The following is a 17277-nucleotide window of genomic DNA, read 5'->3' as shown; positions in this document are numbered from 1 at the left end:
CAACACTATTAAAAAACACCTTTTTTTACCACTGAAGTGCGAATCACAGTTTTCACTCCATGTGAGGTGAGGTGACGTAATGTATATGCATAACCCCGCCCCAGGGCTTGTAAAAGAAAGATGAAAAGTTGAAACCGAGGCATTTCTCTTGACTTATGTATTCAGGCGAGACTCTTATCACTCAAAGCATCAACCAGTCAACCTCTAATTCTAATTGTACATCTTGGTAACTGTACTTATTGTCGTTTCATGCTAAGAAAACCGGGTTTACCTGCGGCGGCGTTTGTCATTTGGAACGCGAGTGGACTTAACCTTTTTACATGTATTGAAAATATTCGATATTATATTCTACTGTACTTCTAGCCAGAGGACGTTCTGCCTTAATTTCCGATGGGAGTAAACCAAACAATAGTCAGTTGCGGCCTCCAAGAAGAACTGAGGTTGAATGATTTATGAAAGATTTTATCGAGAAAAAGACAAGTATCTTGATAAGTTGATCACGCAACAGATTGAGGCACTGAATCAAATTTTATCTGAAGCAATGTTTCAGGCTTAAGCCTAACGTTTCGCCACCTACCCGAGATCATTACTCCAAAACCTGAAAACGAACTCTGAAACAGACGTCTGATAAGAATAATTTGAATGAATCCAAGCCACGTGGAATTAGAGATTCATTTATTTTTTTTCCGCTTCAGTTCGTTCATATTGTAATTCATTTCCATTCATTCTTTTGTTATTCATTTTAACTTCCTAATGGTTCCGGTCGTTCGCGAGTTGAGGAAGATTCAATTTATCCCTGTACTAGGTTTATTTTTGTTTAGTAACTCTCCAAATCCCGCTAAAATTAGCTACTATTACCGCATTAATGCCATGCCGTGGTATATTTCCACTAAGTTTCCCCCAAAAGTCAACCTAATTAAATGCAAATTACGCATCGTGGAAAAGTTTGGCGTCCCGGAGGGCGTCCGTAGGCACTAAATGAATTATTTCCTGTCCAAAAATGGGTAATTATAGAGCCTTTCATGTCTTGATATGGAGAGCGGACGTAGCCACGTTTCTTTAAAGAGTCATTAACTACAACTTGTTTGTCTTATCTAAATTAATACGCATCCGCTGTGTTTGGCTAATGGTGGACTGCTATAAAGTTATAAAGTAACTCCTCTTTTGTGCCTTTTCACATAATTTAAAGATCAGATCACGCGAAGCTTTGGCAAGTTAAGACCAAACTGAAAGAAGGTAGGAACGTCTGAACATTCTGAAATCTGCTGTACGCCAGATTCCGCTTGATGGAACTTTCATTCCTCTAAAACGCTCTCAAACTTTTGAACGTTATTTTATGATCCTTCCTTTCTTGTGATGACTACTAATTTAGGGACGTCTAGGGTTTGTGGATTTATAAAAAGTTTAACAGAAAAGTCCAAAATTAAATCGTTTTCAGACAACTCAGCTAACAATAGAATTACTTTGATATTCTTAGAAGATCATTTTCTTCGGTTGTAACTGTTTCTTTTTTTTTTTTGGTTTTGTTTTTGTTTTTGTTTTTTTCTTTACGAAATGTCAACGACCAAACATTGTCAAAATAATCCAAGGAAAATTTCATGCACTGGCACTGATCTGGCTAATTTTAAATATTCCTGACTCTCCCTCGCAAATAATTCACTTAAAGAATATTTTACGTCTTGACTATCCGTAAGTTTGTTCTCTTTTTTTATGTAGAACTTTCACTGACTAGCATTTAAAGGAGCTACGTCACGGTTTGCTCATGTTGAAAAGTTTAGCCTAAATTTTTCAAGTTCGTCGTTTGTAATCGGTGTTAATCTTCTCCATCCTTAACCATCCCTGTTCCTTTTTGGTTTATTATTATCTCTTTGGTGTTTTTCTATCTTAGTAAACTATTATTTTCGGGTTTCCTTTAATTTAAAGGTAATTTTGTACGTGGCCAAAATAACTCAAAATACTGTTACTGAGCTCGGCCTTTAAGCTTTCCTTTCTTCACACAGTCTCTGGTAAGGTCAATATCGTATGAGCGACTCAGTTCTGTTTGGACTTTTCTCGTCTTCGTAGAATTGGCACATATTGAATGACTGTACGCGGTTTCTTTGCGAATTGTTAAGGTTAGGTCAACTCTTCGACAAGGTTTGATTAATTGTGTGTTTGTTGAAAATAGATTAGACACCTCACGCGAAACAAGATGACAAAGAAAATGTCGTCAAACAAAAGGCGTATTGAGCTCAATAATGGATTAATACTCGCAGTATGCATCTTTGTACATTTCGTAGCCGTCCTTTGCAAATCAACAACTTGAAACGACCAGTTTGCAAGATTTTGACGTGAATCACTTCAGCTAATTGTTCGTATTGCTATTTTGGAACTGAACACATTTGCAGCATATTCAGCAGGGGCAATTTTTCAGTTATACCGACAGGCATACTAAATAGGTCTAGGTAACTGCGAAATTCAGAAATTTCGAAGTAGAATAGAAATACATTTTCTGATAGGCGTTGTCCGTGTCATCGCCGTCGTATAAGCGAAGGTCCCCAAAATATGTTTAGCACGACGGTTGATTAGTTTCTAGGCGGTCGTCTTTTGCTTTTGTAATTTTCAAAATCGGTATACACCTTTCTCAAACTCATTAATAATTCATCAAGTTTAAACAAAGGAAATCATGACGACGTTTGGATATCTGATCTTCATAAGCATAGATTTTTGCGAATTTCTCCGTTTTCTTCTTAGTATTAGTTTTGATTGAGAAGATGTATCAAAATTCAAGACAGTGTTCACTACATTTCCAAACACCTCGAAGTTCGTCAAAAATACGGATTCCGCTACGCGTCGTATTTTCAACTCTCTTTTCTGTGTTTGGAAACGTGGTCAAACACGGTCTTTCATGTTTGATATATTACGTAAAAAGAGAACAGTCAAAACTGAAAGTAACCGTCTTTTTTGAATGTGGCGCCACGCTTCTAATATGCCGTACATATTTAGGATCTAAAAACCAGCCCAGTCAAATTCTTATATCACAAATACGGTAATGAGCTAAGGCTGGCGACTTGTCACGAATCACAACTGATTAGAATGTAAAGCCAACTTGATATTCATAATTATATTGTCATAGCACTAATCAAAATATCTCCTCGCTTTGTCGGCCCTCCGATCAACCACTGAGCTATAGCTAAGGCAGCCTTAAGGCCACGGTATCTTACTTTGAGCATGAATGGCAAAGCGGCAAATTTTGCCCGGTAAACTATTGTACATTGTTGATCATGGCTTTAAAGCTTAGCTGCAGGTGAAGTTTAGAGAGGGAGAGTTAATAACCTGTTCCATAAAACGACATGTTCCCGTCTACGGCACTCAAAGCTTTTGCATTGATTTCCTATCCGACACTCAATCCTCGAAAACGTCGATTTGCTGCGGCCGAAAACACCCCCCAAAAAGCAGCAACACCACAATACAAGAAGAACAACGACAACAATGAAAAACCAACTAAAATCCAAGATCGGATCAGAGAAATCAACACAAAACGAGGCAAAACACAGACACATTGTCCTTGCGGAGAATGACCCTTTGCATTAAAGTAGATTACTTGAGCAGGCCAGCTGGTAGATCAAATTAATTGCTCCGTTATTAGTATACTTATCTTGACAAAGGCTGTTTGGTCCTCTTTTCAATTATCTTGACACAGCTGTAGACAAATACCGTGACAGGAAAGCAAAAAGATTTGTCAGTGTCAGAAGGAAATTCAGCTCTTTGTTTGAACATTGGACAAAGGTTGGACCGTGTATCATTTCTGCAAGTCTGTGAATTAAAACGATATAGCATAATTGCGTTTTCTTTAACACCGAACAATGTTTTTTGTCAGCGAATTTTTCTTTAATATAGATGCTTCATTAGCAAATCTGAACACTAGATCTTAACAGAGGAAAAACAAGAAAAAATTGTTCGTGCAGTTGTCATTAATTCCTTCAACATCCCTGGCCGGTCATTCACCATTTCAGCTCGACCATTCCGCTTGAGCCTGGCCTTTCGGTTTTCGCACTGCATGCCTTTAGGACCACAAAATGACCTGCAAAGACAAGGTCTTACCAGACGACAGAGAGGAAATGATACTCAATACGAGAGCTGAGTTCGATTCAGGCCCACAGGCCAATATGACGTAATGCGAATGTGCCTTCAGGGATGAAAACCGCGAGTTTAATTACTAGGCCATTTCCGAGTTACCTTGTGCCTCTGTTCCAAAACGAGTCGTCGTGCCAAACCTGTCATATGGAAATGAGTTTGATTTGCATGAGAATAAACGCGTGGATGGAACGCATTTTCATATGAATGGTTTCGCAAAACGATTCTTTTTGAAACAGAGACAAAGGGCAACTCGAAAATCGCCTATTCTTGGAGCACAATGTTGCCATTAGCTCATACTTGTCAACTCGAGTATCTCGATCGAGGTGTATAAATAATTACTGGTAACAACGGCCTATTTTCAAACGTTTTAGTATTGAATGAGTTTTTGTGATAGGAAGATAAAGGTCGAGTTAAGCTGCTACCGCTTACTTTATTTAATCTGGATATCATAGATATGGAACCAGGCCTTCAAATAATTGTCTAATAGCTATAGATTAGATTAAAAGAAAATACAATGGACATAAAATCTAACAATTGTTTTCTTCTCTCGCCAGCTTAGACTTCCTCTTTACCATGACCAAAGCACTTCTTACTGTTCTTTTGATCGTGCTTGTTACTGGCGATTTCATAAATGAAATTGACGGGCTACTCCGTGCGGGCAGGGACCGTATTGAGAACCTACCACGTGGCCTGGATCAGTACGAAAGAGAGGCTGACGAAATACGTGGACCCTCAGCTTACTTTAGACGAGGTCAGTGCAAAAGAGTTCCCACCTATAATTTCTTTAAGTAGTCTACAGGCTAACTTTAACGGCCAATATTGACTTAACGAGTCGACAAGGTTAAAAAGCTTTAAAAATCTGGGAATTCTTTGTTAATAATGAAATTAGGCAGGCCGGATGGCACTGTGATCTATTAAATCGCTATTATTATCTTCTTAATTAGTAACAAATCTACCAGCGTTAAATCACGAATAACCTTCTCACTTTACTCACTATCTATCCTGTTAAACTGAGAGCGCGTAGCTTAAGGCCCAGTTCAGACGCCGAACTTTGAACCAAATACATTGAATTAAGTACATGAAAAGTTCGGCGTTTGAATCAATTAAGAACGACTATTTGAATTTGGAACGGCCCAGCCATTCTTCCCACCTAGCTCAGCCGGGAATTTCGGGTTTGGAACAGCTTTGATTTAGACGTCGAACTTTTTATGAGCCGAACCTAACGCATAAATTATTATAACGTATTTTACAAGCAGTTTTCACTTTGCCTGAAAATCGCTGACATTCCGATGTGATTTGGTTTAAACTAAATAAAGTTCGGCGAATTAAGTTCGACGTATGAATCAACAGGTGTAGTTTTGATAATTTGGGTCGGTCCACATTCGAATTAAGTTCGGTTCATAAAAAGTTCGGCGTCTGAACTGGGCTTAACTGTGTGCTGTGCGGTTGTTAGCAACTGAAATGGTGGCGGCTTCTTTCCTTTTTCATAATCTCGTCTCAGCCGTTATTCTATCGCCGCGTAAAATCCTTTCCCAAATGAAATTAATCTTACAGAACTAAGCTTTTTATTACATAATTGAACCTTCTGCAACGAAAAACACTCGCACGTGTGTGTAAAGTGACCTTCTACAAATTATTCCCTTCTCTTCCATACAGCCAACTTACTTTCAACAAAAACATCAGTAAATGGCTTCCCTGCACTAATAGGCAAACATGCCCAGTTGGCCAATTTGTCAAAACGGGTGGAAGATCTTCGACTGGTTTTGTTCAAATTTTTTATTGATTTTCACTCTTAGCTTGGATCTTCACGTTTAGCATATGGGAGGGCTAATCTGTTGTTTGATTGATCGATTAACTTCAATAAAAACTTTTAGTAGGGGCAGGGGTGGGGCAGTTGTGAGAGAGCTCGCAACTCACCTGTCCAGTTTTCCGCCGTGTGGCTCGGGTTCGAGTTCTCGACCCGGCGTCATGAGAGGGTTGAGTTTGTTTTTGGTACTCGTTCTTGACCAAGGTTTTTTTCGGGGTTCTCCGGTTTTCCTCCCATCCGCAAAACCACTTTATAATGAATTCAAGAGAGCTGTTCCGTGTTTTGTGGGTAAATAACTAAATACATTTTTAGTTTTACATTTTAATTTTACATTTCATTTCCTGAAGAAGTGTACATATATGCGGTACACATCTAAATTTCCACACAGGTTAATTAATCATACAGAAAGTAATTTATCAAGAACATCCAAAATATTAAGCAGTGTTACACTGTAGTATTCCCTTTGCGGCTTACCTTTTTCGAGGGAAATGACAGGCAAGGAGAATGACGGGAATAGTAAATCCCTAATTAATGATTGAACAGGTAATACAGGTGACCTTTTAGTCGTTTCTGCAGTTCAAGGAAACTAATAAAATGTCTTTCCGTTTGGATTACATAACTTTTCAATTAAGTGCCTGTATTTTGTTTTTCTTCACAGACAGGGTCGAAAGGCATCAGAAGTGAACAACAACTCAAATGAAAATCCAGCAAAAGAAGTAAAATGGGTGTGCTTGCAATTGTTTCGGTTGCATGTACTTTAAAGTTTAAAAATCAGAAATACGAAAGATGTATCAGAAATACGAAAATAGTAAAGACAACGAGATCTTCGCCATGACACTAAATGTGTGTTTGAAAGGCCATTTTTAGCTAAATAAAAGCTTTTAGCTGAATAAAAAGCTTTTGAAGAATATTTATATTTTAAGTTATTGATTTCATTGACTGACTGACGGACTGACTGACTGATTGATTGATTGATTGATTGATTGATTGGAATCGTTCGCAGCTTTATAGACATACTGATTGTCAGATGATGTCGAAAACAATCCTATTAGTCAAAGTAACTTACCATTGCTGTTGTCGCAATATTGTCTATTCTATGACTAACACCCTGTCAAACTGCCCTGTGATAAAGGCAAAATATCATATATCGGGGATGTTATCATTCTGATGAACATAATACCCTTACACAGGCAAACATTCAGTTGTTAAATTTAGTTGCATCCACACAAAACAGCTAGATTGACAATATACAAGTACGGTAACTTCAAAATAATTGACACACGTCACGAACCTCAGGGCAGGGCACGCATTGGTTCTGCTCCTTGAAATACATGAATCTGCTTCTCAGCCAATTTCTTACTGACTGGGAAACCCAGTACGCCGTCATTAACCGAACCCCAATTTTGATGGTGAGGTTGATTTTCTGGGAAGTAGCTAGGAAAAAGGGACAGATATAAATTTGCCAGTAAAGTTAACTTGAAAAAAGCTTTAAAAAACGTTATTTTTTCGTTACTTTTTGACCCCTAACGAATGCTGTCAAATTGTCTCGTCGTATTCTCTTAGTACAGGTTCTCCTCTATCAACATGAAAACTAAATTACATTCTTGCAAGTTTCCGATTAAAGTTGGTATTTTTGGACATTGATTAGACATGGTCCTTAACGAGTTGTTATTGTCATCTTTTCATTTGCCTTCTCCTTCAGCATAGTAATAGAGACTGGGCATAATGAATTATTGTAAACATTAACTGCTGAAAGACGAAAGATTGGCTGTTCAAAGTCTGACTTTTTTCTAACAATCCTAAATATTTTTTTTTCCATTTTGAAGAAGATTAAAGTTTTTACGGTTCTAAAACAAATTGGTCGTTTATGTTCACACTAAAAAGAACAGCGAAAACAGAACACTTATGATTAATATTTCTTAATCAAGTTTATCCTTTTCAGAACTAGTCAATCGTGACTATTTGCACTGTTATCTTGAGATTTCTGTATTTGAAGGCAAATTTGGCATCGAAAAAAACACCCTTATCAGTCTCATGGTTTAGCACCTTTAAAGGTTTAAGGAGTATTTAGAGTTCCGTAGAGATTGCCGCAGACCTGCGCACCCTCTGTAGTTGCCATGAGCACTGGACTGGACCTCAGGATTAGAGGAGAGTAGCAAGACCGAGGAAAAGTTACATCTGTGGAGTAAGACTGAGCGCAAGGAGCCAAACATCAACTGGAAGGCGAATCCTGCTTTATACTTGGCGTGTTTTGGGACAGCAACTCCTGCGTTTTTCTTCTCTTTCACAATACAAAGGGATAACGGGTGACTGTTATAAGAAATATCATTCAATATCATGCTTAACGTGTAGTGTGTCTCACTGATGTAGCAAAATCCATTTAGCTGACAGACAGTAATTGTTCTTTTTTAGTGCAAATATGAAGGAATCAGGCAGGTCAGCACGTCTGAAAAAGACCAAAGAGGGCCAAAGGGAAAATGAGTGACACGCAATTTCCTGATCTTTGGTGGCAGCTCAGGAACATATAAGAGGTATTTTTCAGTTTCTAATAACACACAGTTTGTTGTTCTGACTGCTGCTCAGATTTTGCATCCAAGAGCTGTTAAAATATATACGAGGAAATTCGATGAACCTTTGCAAGACCACAACATGACACCAGTTTTACCGACGCCAATGCAATTTCATTTTTGGTGTGTGTTTAATTGAAACTATTAACATAGCGCGTTTAGAAATCATACTGTTATTCACAAAAACTTCCGTTCTCTGCCAAACATCATTCGAAGAGTTTCCTAACTATAGATCACCAAAAGTTCACGAAAGAAATTGGAATATATCCAGAAGTTAGTTAACATTTTCAGAATGGTTTTACAAGGTTCATCAGTCTCCTTAGTTATTGTATAACCTGTAAACAGTTCATCATTGGATGTGCATTATCAATAGGCAATCTCATAATTTTTCTTGCAATAAGGAATAAACGGGTCACTTTCGATATATTAAAATTCAGCTTGATAGTGAGACCTAGAGGATACAATCAAAAGAAATGAATAAACATGGTCATTCAACTCCCTTTGTTTGTGTCCTCCAGGCCTCACTGCCCAGCTAAATGTTACTATATCGAAAACAGTCTATTGCTCACAGGTACCTTTGCTCCTGAATATTTATTTCAAATTTTATGTTATTATCTACGCTGACATGTATTCCAGAAAAAAATATACAATACCTACATTTTAGCCTGATTGAAAATTTATCAAAACGAAACAACTATCTTCTTGTCAATTTTCTGACCACCGTGTTCGCTTATCTGATAATCAGAGATTCAATATTTGCTGATGTCACGCTGCCGCACATTTTACGAGATTTGACAAGTTTGCAAGTGATAAATAGGTCATTCAGCGTGGACTCTTAAACCTAAACCAACGAGAAGATCGAGAAGAATACACCCTTCCATCCCTTTTACATTGACTCCATTTTATTCAAAAAATCGTGGGGAAACCTGGCTGTATTTAAAAAAGGCTACATCGGAATTTATCAACAGATGTTGCGTAAAACCCTGTTCAAATCAAAATCATAATATCAGAAGTGTTTATACAGTAAGCTGTTAATTAAAAACTGCATGTTATAACGAAATATGCTTTATATTTCTTTAAGTGTTTTACTGATTTTGTTGGCTTGAGGACTTCTTAAGTTGCATTACAAATGAGAGCTAATGTGCACTTCGAGTACAATTCTAAATAGTCGCCGATCGACGTCTATGTAAATCTTAAATAATCGATTCTAGATTATTGAAATGGTTTGAGAACGGTGCACTGTACGTACATTGAACGAAAATTTTAACGATACAGGAAAACCGAACGAGTACAGAGATGGTTTTCACTTAAAGTGCTGTGGAAGACGTAGAACGTCATTATGAAATATTCCAAGTTTAAATTTTCAAGATGCTGTAACGTAAATGCCTTCTACAATAAGGAACAATAGAACCATGAACTCTTTAATTTTTTGGGGGGTGATCATAGAACGACGGCTCTTTAGATAATGTACAAGGCTGGCATTTTTACAATGTAAAAACAGTAAACACTCTTGTTAATATGAAGAACCTTCATTATATTGACATTGAAAAATATTTTTAAAAAATGGTTTAAGTGTTCACGGTTCGAGTGCCCTCACTGTAAGATATTATTATTATAATCATTGCGTTTCTAAACACAACTCACATTGAGAATGAAATCAGCTATCTCTTTTGCTTCACGCCATGTTGTTTTATATGTATTAATTTTGGCAGCTTCTAAACGCGTTTCCAAGATCACAATATCATTGTTAGCTCTTATTTCGAATCAACCTGTTTGAGAAAAATTGTAGCATACATTGCACAATGGAACAAACTGTTTCCAATTTTGTTGATAAATTAAGCAAATGGCACATTCCCGGAAAAAGATAAAAAATGTGTTACGAATCAGCTATGAGTAGTTGGTGTAAATTTACGGGAAGTAAATGGTCATTAAAACTTTACATTGACCTGCTATCTTTTTTCTTCTATGTGAAAAAAAAAAAAGAACCTGACGGCTTAAAAATAGTGGCATGCATATAAACAATCATAATGTCTCCTCGGAAAAAAAAAAGTTCAATCAATCAAGAGACACATTTTTCAGATTAAGTCAACTGTGCTATTCCACCAAAATATTGAAAGACTAATACTGATAATAATAAAGAGTACAAAGTCACTTTACTAGCGTAAAGTGAACTGAAAGTGGTTTTAATTAGAGTAGTTATCGTTTGTGAGACAAATTTGTTTTAAATCTCGCTAGTTAGTCAGTGCACGGTATACTGGGGCGTGATGTTTTTCAGAAGGCAAAATTCAATGTAGTTTTCGTTGTCATTTTGATTGGCAAAAGCAAAAGTTCCCAAATCTTTCAGATTTTAAGAAAACGTCGCTTTCAACAAACTAATTGTCATATGATAACTGTTTGAAAGAATATGAAAACACCCATGAAGTCTCCTTGTCTCACGAAGTATAACCTTTGAATATCTCAATTACAAAAATTACTTTTATTCGTGTAAAACACCATGATGAACTTTTAAGGAAGAATTAGAAATTTAAGTTGACAGGAAATTGAAAATTTGAGCCATGTTTCGGTTTCACGATACGTCTTCATAGCTTGGACCCAGTTTGACTCGGCTAAGTGGTCATAAGCAAAGCTATTGACCAACCGCTGTCATCTCAAGAGACCAATCAAAACTTCTTTATTCCTATTGCAATATTGTTTACTGGCTACTTATTGATGTCATACATTAATTGTAACTTGACACCAAATCGTGAAGGTATTGGATCACTTAAGGTGAAGAGGTCTTTGCAAAGGGAATCAAACGAGTCATAATGGCTGAAATGTGATGTATACAATAATTTGTTTAACACATGAATAAATACAGCGATATTTATAGATTTTTGGTAAAACCCCTTATCACGTTCAAAGTTGTTCGATTTTTTTTATTGATCATTATCTGTGACAAAGTCTCAGCTACACTGAACAATTAATAGTCAAACAAGGTGGATGGTTCGGAAAATTTTACAAATTTCAAGCTGGAATTGAGATTAAGAATGTCCCCTGGCTTGGTAAACGGAAATATGTATTTGGAGAATAGTTTAATAAATTGCTGTAAATCTTTTTGGTAGATGTTTTAAAATCGTGGCGTAAGACGCGTATTAAGAATTTTGTACGTCACACTCTCGTCTGCTGTAACAAAAGTACAGTTCTTTCATTCAGCCCGATGAAAGCTTACTTTCTTTTCAAGAAGGAATTAAATTTAAGATTGTCGAAGATTCCTGCAATAACTTCATGTTACTATACATTAATATCAGCATAGAAATACTTCCTCTTATTCTGTCGAACTGTATAGATTTCATTGTTGTAACTGAGAAAATATAAAAACACATTTTTAGTCATTATCATGTCTTAACAGTTAATAGCTTAAAGCAGTAAGGTAGGATAAGCAGTTCTAAGATTGACGCGCAAGTATTAGGAAGGATGTATTTTGACAAATCTCTTAATTCACCAAAGCCTTTTTAATACAAGCCATTTGCACCTCTCATCCTGTCCTTCTGTAGATAAATAATACTTTAATGTAGCTCAAGTTTAAGTTTTATTCCATAGCTTCGTTTCAGCTTACCCGCTTTGCGAAAACAAGTGAAGGAAGGTTGATTTTATTTTATTTACTTATTTTTTTTCTAACGCACAATGAATTTCATCCTTTATTCACTGGAAGTTTTTCCTCAATTTCCGATGGGAAAAATCTGCTCTTAAGTTTAATATCCGTCACACTTCTGTCTGGCTCAAAGGACTAAGCTAAAGATTAATGGAGGATGTTATCAAAACGGCAAAACCTAATTAGAGCATCCAAGTTTTGATTAATCATGTCGCGACGTTGAAAAACATTTCTCAGCCATTTCTTAAATTGCATTGAAGTTTAAATTTTACAAAATTATAGTTCGAAACGGTTTCTTTCTGTCAAAAAAGTGAGTATTTTAATCAAGTACTTGGCGAAGAGTTTGTTCAAATAACAAAACGTGGAGGAACACAAAATTATTTCGAATGAAACTTAGATTTATCTTGAACTCAGTGAGTTAGTTCCGCTCAACGATTTTCGTTCATGTTGCGCTGAGCGGAATAAATCGTAATATTATAATGATGTCTGCAATAAAAAACTGACATTATCTTCTCTTTTTGTCGTAAAATCAAAGAAGACTTATCTTATCAAAATTGAGCCTTGGCCTCATTTTGGGCTGCAAGAAACCGACGAGAATATCATTAACAGCTTAGCGAAACCCATTTATTTGAAAAGAAAGAAAACAGGGAAGATTATAGAAAAATAGCAAAAAGGAACCTGTTAAAACGTTAACTCTATCTGATTTAAAGACATTATCCACCATAAAGTTCTAAAAATTGATGAAGAAATGAAAATATTCCATATGACATAATGCAGAAACTTTTGACATGTATATTTTTCGCCAGTGGGGCGTCTGCAATAATATGAAAAATAAATTTTAAAATTCCTGTTCAAGAGATAGCAGAGCAGCAAACTTTTGCATGTTTGGATATGGAAAGTGATCAGATTCTTAAAAACCTTTTATGCGTCTTATCTAAATTTGTATCATTCGCTCTACGTATGCATCCGTTTGTTTTCAGCAATGATGCAGTGCTGTGTGGCTATAAATTAAGTCTGCTTGTTGCTTTTCATACCTTACAGATTACAGAACTCTTTGGAGAGGACCGAATTCGCAGAAGGTAGGATAATGTCGACACTTAAGCATCTATTGCTTGCTGAATTGAGTTTAAAGTGGTCTTTCATTTGTAGAAGTGGTTATTTTTTATGACAGTTTCAAACCTGTATGACGTTTTTCAATCTTGACTGCTAATTTGAAAAGGAAAAAAAAAGGCTTTGCCATACTGTTTAATATCGCAAAAAAGACTGAAATTAACCTTAAAACTAAACGTGATACATGGTTGGTGGTTCTAAAAGGCTACACCATTTCTGCTAATCTAGCAAATGCTATATGGTAAACTCACTTTGGACATCGCGCAGTGAAATCTTAGCACCTTTGTTTTATCTTTTAATTTGTTTTTTTGGTTATGTGATATATATATTGGCATTAAAACCCTTGAGCAGTTTTACGCTTTTGCTAATCGTGAACGTTTTGTAGCGAAACTTTTCATCTCATTATTCATGTGCTCAAAATAAACTTAACATCAAAGTTCAGACGAGTTCAAAATGTAAACATCCATTAGCCATTTCCTTTGACTTAAGGAAACAAAACTTGACCTCTATATGATATTAATAATTGTAATTCAATGATCGGAAGTAACAGTTCATTTATATTGGAGTAAATATAGTATATGTTTAATTTTTCTTTACAATAACATCTAAAATATGCTGTGTATAACTAAGAGTTTTGCGTCTAATTTTCTCTAAGTCTCATTTTCTTCATTAATTTTGGAATCCATCCCGAACTCTAAAACTAACGCCCCCCTTTTCCTACTCTTCATAAATATCTTCAACAATCCAAAGAAAGGACAAAAAAAAAAATGATGAAAAACAAATGCATATTTAGGCTGCTTGAAAAGAGACGAAAGGCGAATAACGCTAATTATATTGACCGCATTTGAAAAAGAAAATAGTCAAGTATAACGCCCCATTAATATCAAAGCTCAAAGTAGATTAAGTCATTCCTTCGAATGATTTTGACGGTTAATGTTAAATTACCGCCTTTATTAAATTTGTTATTCGTTAATGGTTATTTCTTTTCCATGGTTAAAAAGACAAAACTCCGTTGCTCGCTTATCAACAGATAACGTGGGCCATTTCAGTTTAGGTAGACTTTATGTTGCTTTTAATAAATTTAACCCATTATGTTGTTCAAAGAAGTCATAGAATCCTGTACAATATTTTGAAGTGTTAGTAAAAGTGGGGGCTGACTTTGTGCACAGTTTTTCTGCTGAGCTCTTTTTTAACTCATTTGATTTATTCTCCATTGCTTTTATACTCGTTGATGCAGCCCAAGATAACAAGCAATATAGCCTGCGCTAAATTGATTAATATATATTTTATGACTTCTGAAGGTCGAAAATTAATTTTTATTCAGAATTAGGCAGACATTAATTCTACAATCATCCTAACCCAAATTTAGCACGCAATTCAAAGAGTATATCGAGCTAAGACAAAAGCGGGAAGTAGCAATCCAAATTACTTTGTTCTTTGTTCAATTCGATGGGGTTTGTAGCAAGTTTGTCTAGCTCAACAGCAAAATATGAATGGACAAAATTGAAACAGCTTTACCGTAAAAATCCGTGTTGGGCGAGTCAATGCTCAATAGATGCTGAATGAAACACGAAACTTCGGCTTCGTTTTTAAAAGTCAACAGCAATCTTTCTTTCATTTTCTTGACAATGATTGTATTGTTTTAAGCTTGAGGCCAAGAATTTATCACGTTTCTTTTTTATATATACAACTTTCAGATGTTATTCTCATAAGATGGTATTTAAGTAGATTGACCTAGATTCGATTTAAAGCTGACTAATGTTAAAATTTGAAAAAGCCGTGAAGAGAAGCGTAATAACATAAGAGGCGCTTTCGTTCTGATCAAAACATTGCGGTTTGAATTTCTGGAAATTTCCATTGGCGAATGGAACAGCATTTCTCGGAATTTCCGGGGGAAAATGGACAGCCTCGCGAGGTATACCTAAACTACCAGGAATTTCCCTCCCATTTGATTTTCCTATCTGAATTTTCGTAATTTATGATTAAATGGTTAGAATAGAATGAATGGGAAGCGCGCCAAATTATTAACTTGTGCGCCGTTCTAACTTTGGTCCCTCAGATCTGACACAGAAATCCATTCACCTTCACGATGAACAAGACACTTCTTACAGTCCTAGTGATCGTGCTAGTCGTTGGTGTTTTCACGGAGCAAGGTGACGCTATACTTCGTGCTGGCAGGGATCGAATCGAGAAGGCACCAAGTGACTCTAAAATGCAGCAAAGGGAGACAGAAGATGTGGTTGACGTACCTTACTGCATTATGCCAAGTAAGGAGATTTGAGATGCAACGCAGGAATATTTCCGTTTTATGTCATTTGTATAGCTAACGATATAACAAAAGCTGGTTCTGTGTGAGGTCAATATAATAGCACGTAGAAAGAGACAGCCCTACATTACGTTTACGGCTTCGTCAATTAGCGGTCATTTGTGGAGTCCCGTATCCCATATTGTTATGTAAAACAAGCGAGGTATATATTTTTTTAAATTGATCTTTGAAAGGGAATAAACGTACTATAACATAATAATTTCCCTGATAGACTTTTCATTCTGTAATATTATGACCGGATTTCAATTCGAGGAAAAAGACACGCTTATTGCAGACTTTTTAACCAAAAATAGAAATCTTATATTTAATAAGGGTATCCTGACCTGCCATCCAGCAAAATATCACAAGCATATAATCGTCCGATCATGGTGTTTCAAAGGGACCAAGTAATCCTTGCCCAGAGTCCATTCATCGGGTCCTTTGATGCACCATGATCCGAGGGATCTTGTGTTGATCTGTTTAGTAAAGAAAAGCAAAATCTGTTTTTCAGTTTAAGAAGCCAATCTTGGATACCGCCCCCCCCCCCCCTCCCCTCCTAAGAAACACTCCTTTGGACGATGGCATCAAACCCCGGCCTTTGCTCCTACACAATATTATAGTTTTGTGGTTGATGTCAATTGTGAACGTATATGCGTATAAGGATAAATCTACAGGTTTCGAGTCTGTTTACTAAGGAACTACATGTCACAATAATCAGTTAATGCCACAATGCTGTTCTTTCAAGAATTTTCTATTTGTTTTAAATTTGTTTTTATTTCGCCTATTTTTTTCGTAGACGGTGAGTGGAGAAAGAAGTGAAAAATCTCAACGATGATAACCAATGCCCAAAGACGAAGAAGCTAACTATCGTAGTCGCTAGAATCATGTAAAAGTAGTGATTAACTGATAAAAAATTAGAAAATCTGAATAAAATATGTGGCTATGACAACATGCACATGCGAAATGATTATTGATTAATGATAGATTAATTGATCTGCTTTCTTTCCTATCTTTCTTCCTTCCCTGCCTCCTTAAATATCTATTATTTCTTCATAGCTTGATTGGCTATTGCCCAAATCGTCACCTCAGTAATGTTCTGTATGTCGTCCAACTGTGTATTGTAAATGAGAGATAAACAGGTAGGTAGACCACAAATTATTAGGAACACATTCAATTTTTTTTTTGGTTATCCTCCGATATCTTCGGGCCTCTTCTGCTTCGGAAATGCTTAGAAATTGATCGAAAACATTCAGAAAACTTTGGCAAAAAATTTTATGAATCTTTGAAAATTTTAGGTAGATCAAACTTATACTCTAGAAGCTGTGTTCACATTAAAGCCGAAACATGATTAGAGTAAACATGTTTCAAGGAAAAATGTTTCGCCTAAACATGTTTGTTATTGCATTGCTCACATCAGTTGTCAGTTTCAAACACGTTTCATGCATGGTTGTATAATTTATGCTGTTCAGTTCATGGTACTCGCATAAATTTTTTACACTTCATTAAGTTTTGCGGCAATGTTCTCCCAAACATTCTGCTTTCTACCCATCGCCGATAATTGCCAGTTGTATTTCTTTATCGGTTCGTATTTCAACTAGACATTTGGCCTCATAATAGCCACAATTTTGGTTCTTTTGGGCAATCGCCTCCTCTCTGCATCCAACCGCCATCTTTAACGTGTCTGGTCTGATCATGATTAAAACTACCTCGCGAGGTTGTTTTAATCATGGTCAGAATA

At 36.2% G+C, this 17277-nt stretch overlaps 1 long non-coding RNA gene across 5 annotated transcripts; it reads left to right on the top strand.

Moving 5' to 3' along the window:
- The first annotated feature begins 1151 nt into the window (after positions 1 to 1151).
- LOC145467835 (uncharacterized) lies at positions 1152 to 16419 on the top strand. Of its 5 annotated transcripts, none has more exons than XR_014042125.1 (6): positions 1152 to 1236; positions 4679 to 4870; positions 6589 to 8457; positions 13166 to 13203; positions 15294 to 15501; positions 16336 to 16419. It is a non-coding gene; the product is annotated as an uncharacterized LOC145467835 (long non-coding RNA). The 5 variants fall into 5 exon arrangements; XR_014042123.1 differs by having other exon boundaries at positions 1178 to 1236; positions 4674 to 4870; XR_014042126.1 differs by having other exon boundaries at positions 1178 to 1236; positions 4674 to 4870; positions 6585 to 8457.
- The last annotated feature ends 858 nt before the right edge of the window (positions 16420 to 17277 follow it).

Source organism: Orbicella franksi, chromosome 14, assembly GCF_964199315.1.
Source record: "Orbicella franksi chromosome 14, jaOrbFran1.1, whole genome shotgun sequence".
In the NCBI taxonomy this organism is placed as follows: Eukaryota; Metazoa; Cnidaria; class Anthozoa; order Scleractinia; family Merulinidae; genus Orbicella; species Orbicella franksi.
This window is presented reverse-complemented; position numbering and strand designations above follow the sequence as displayed.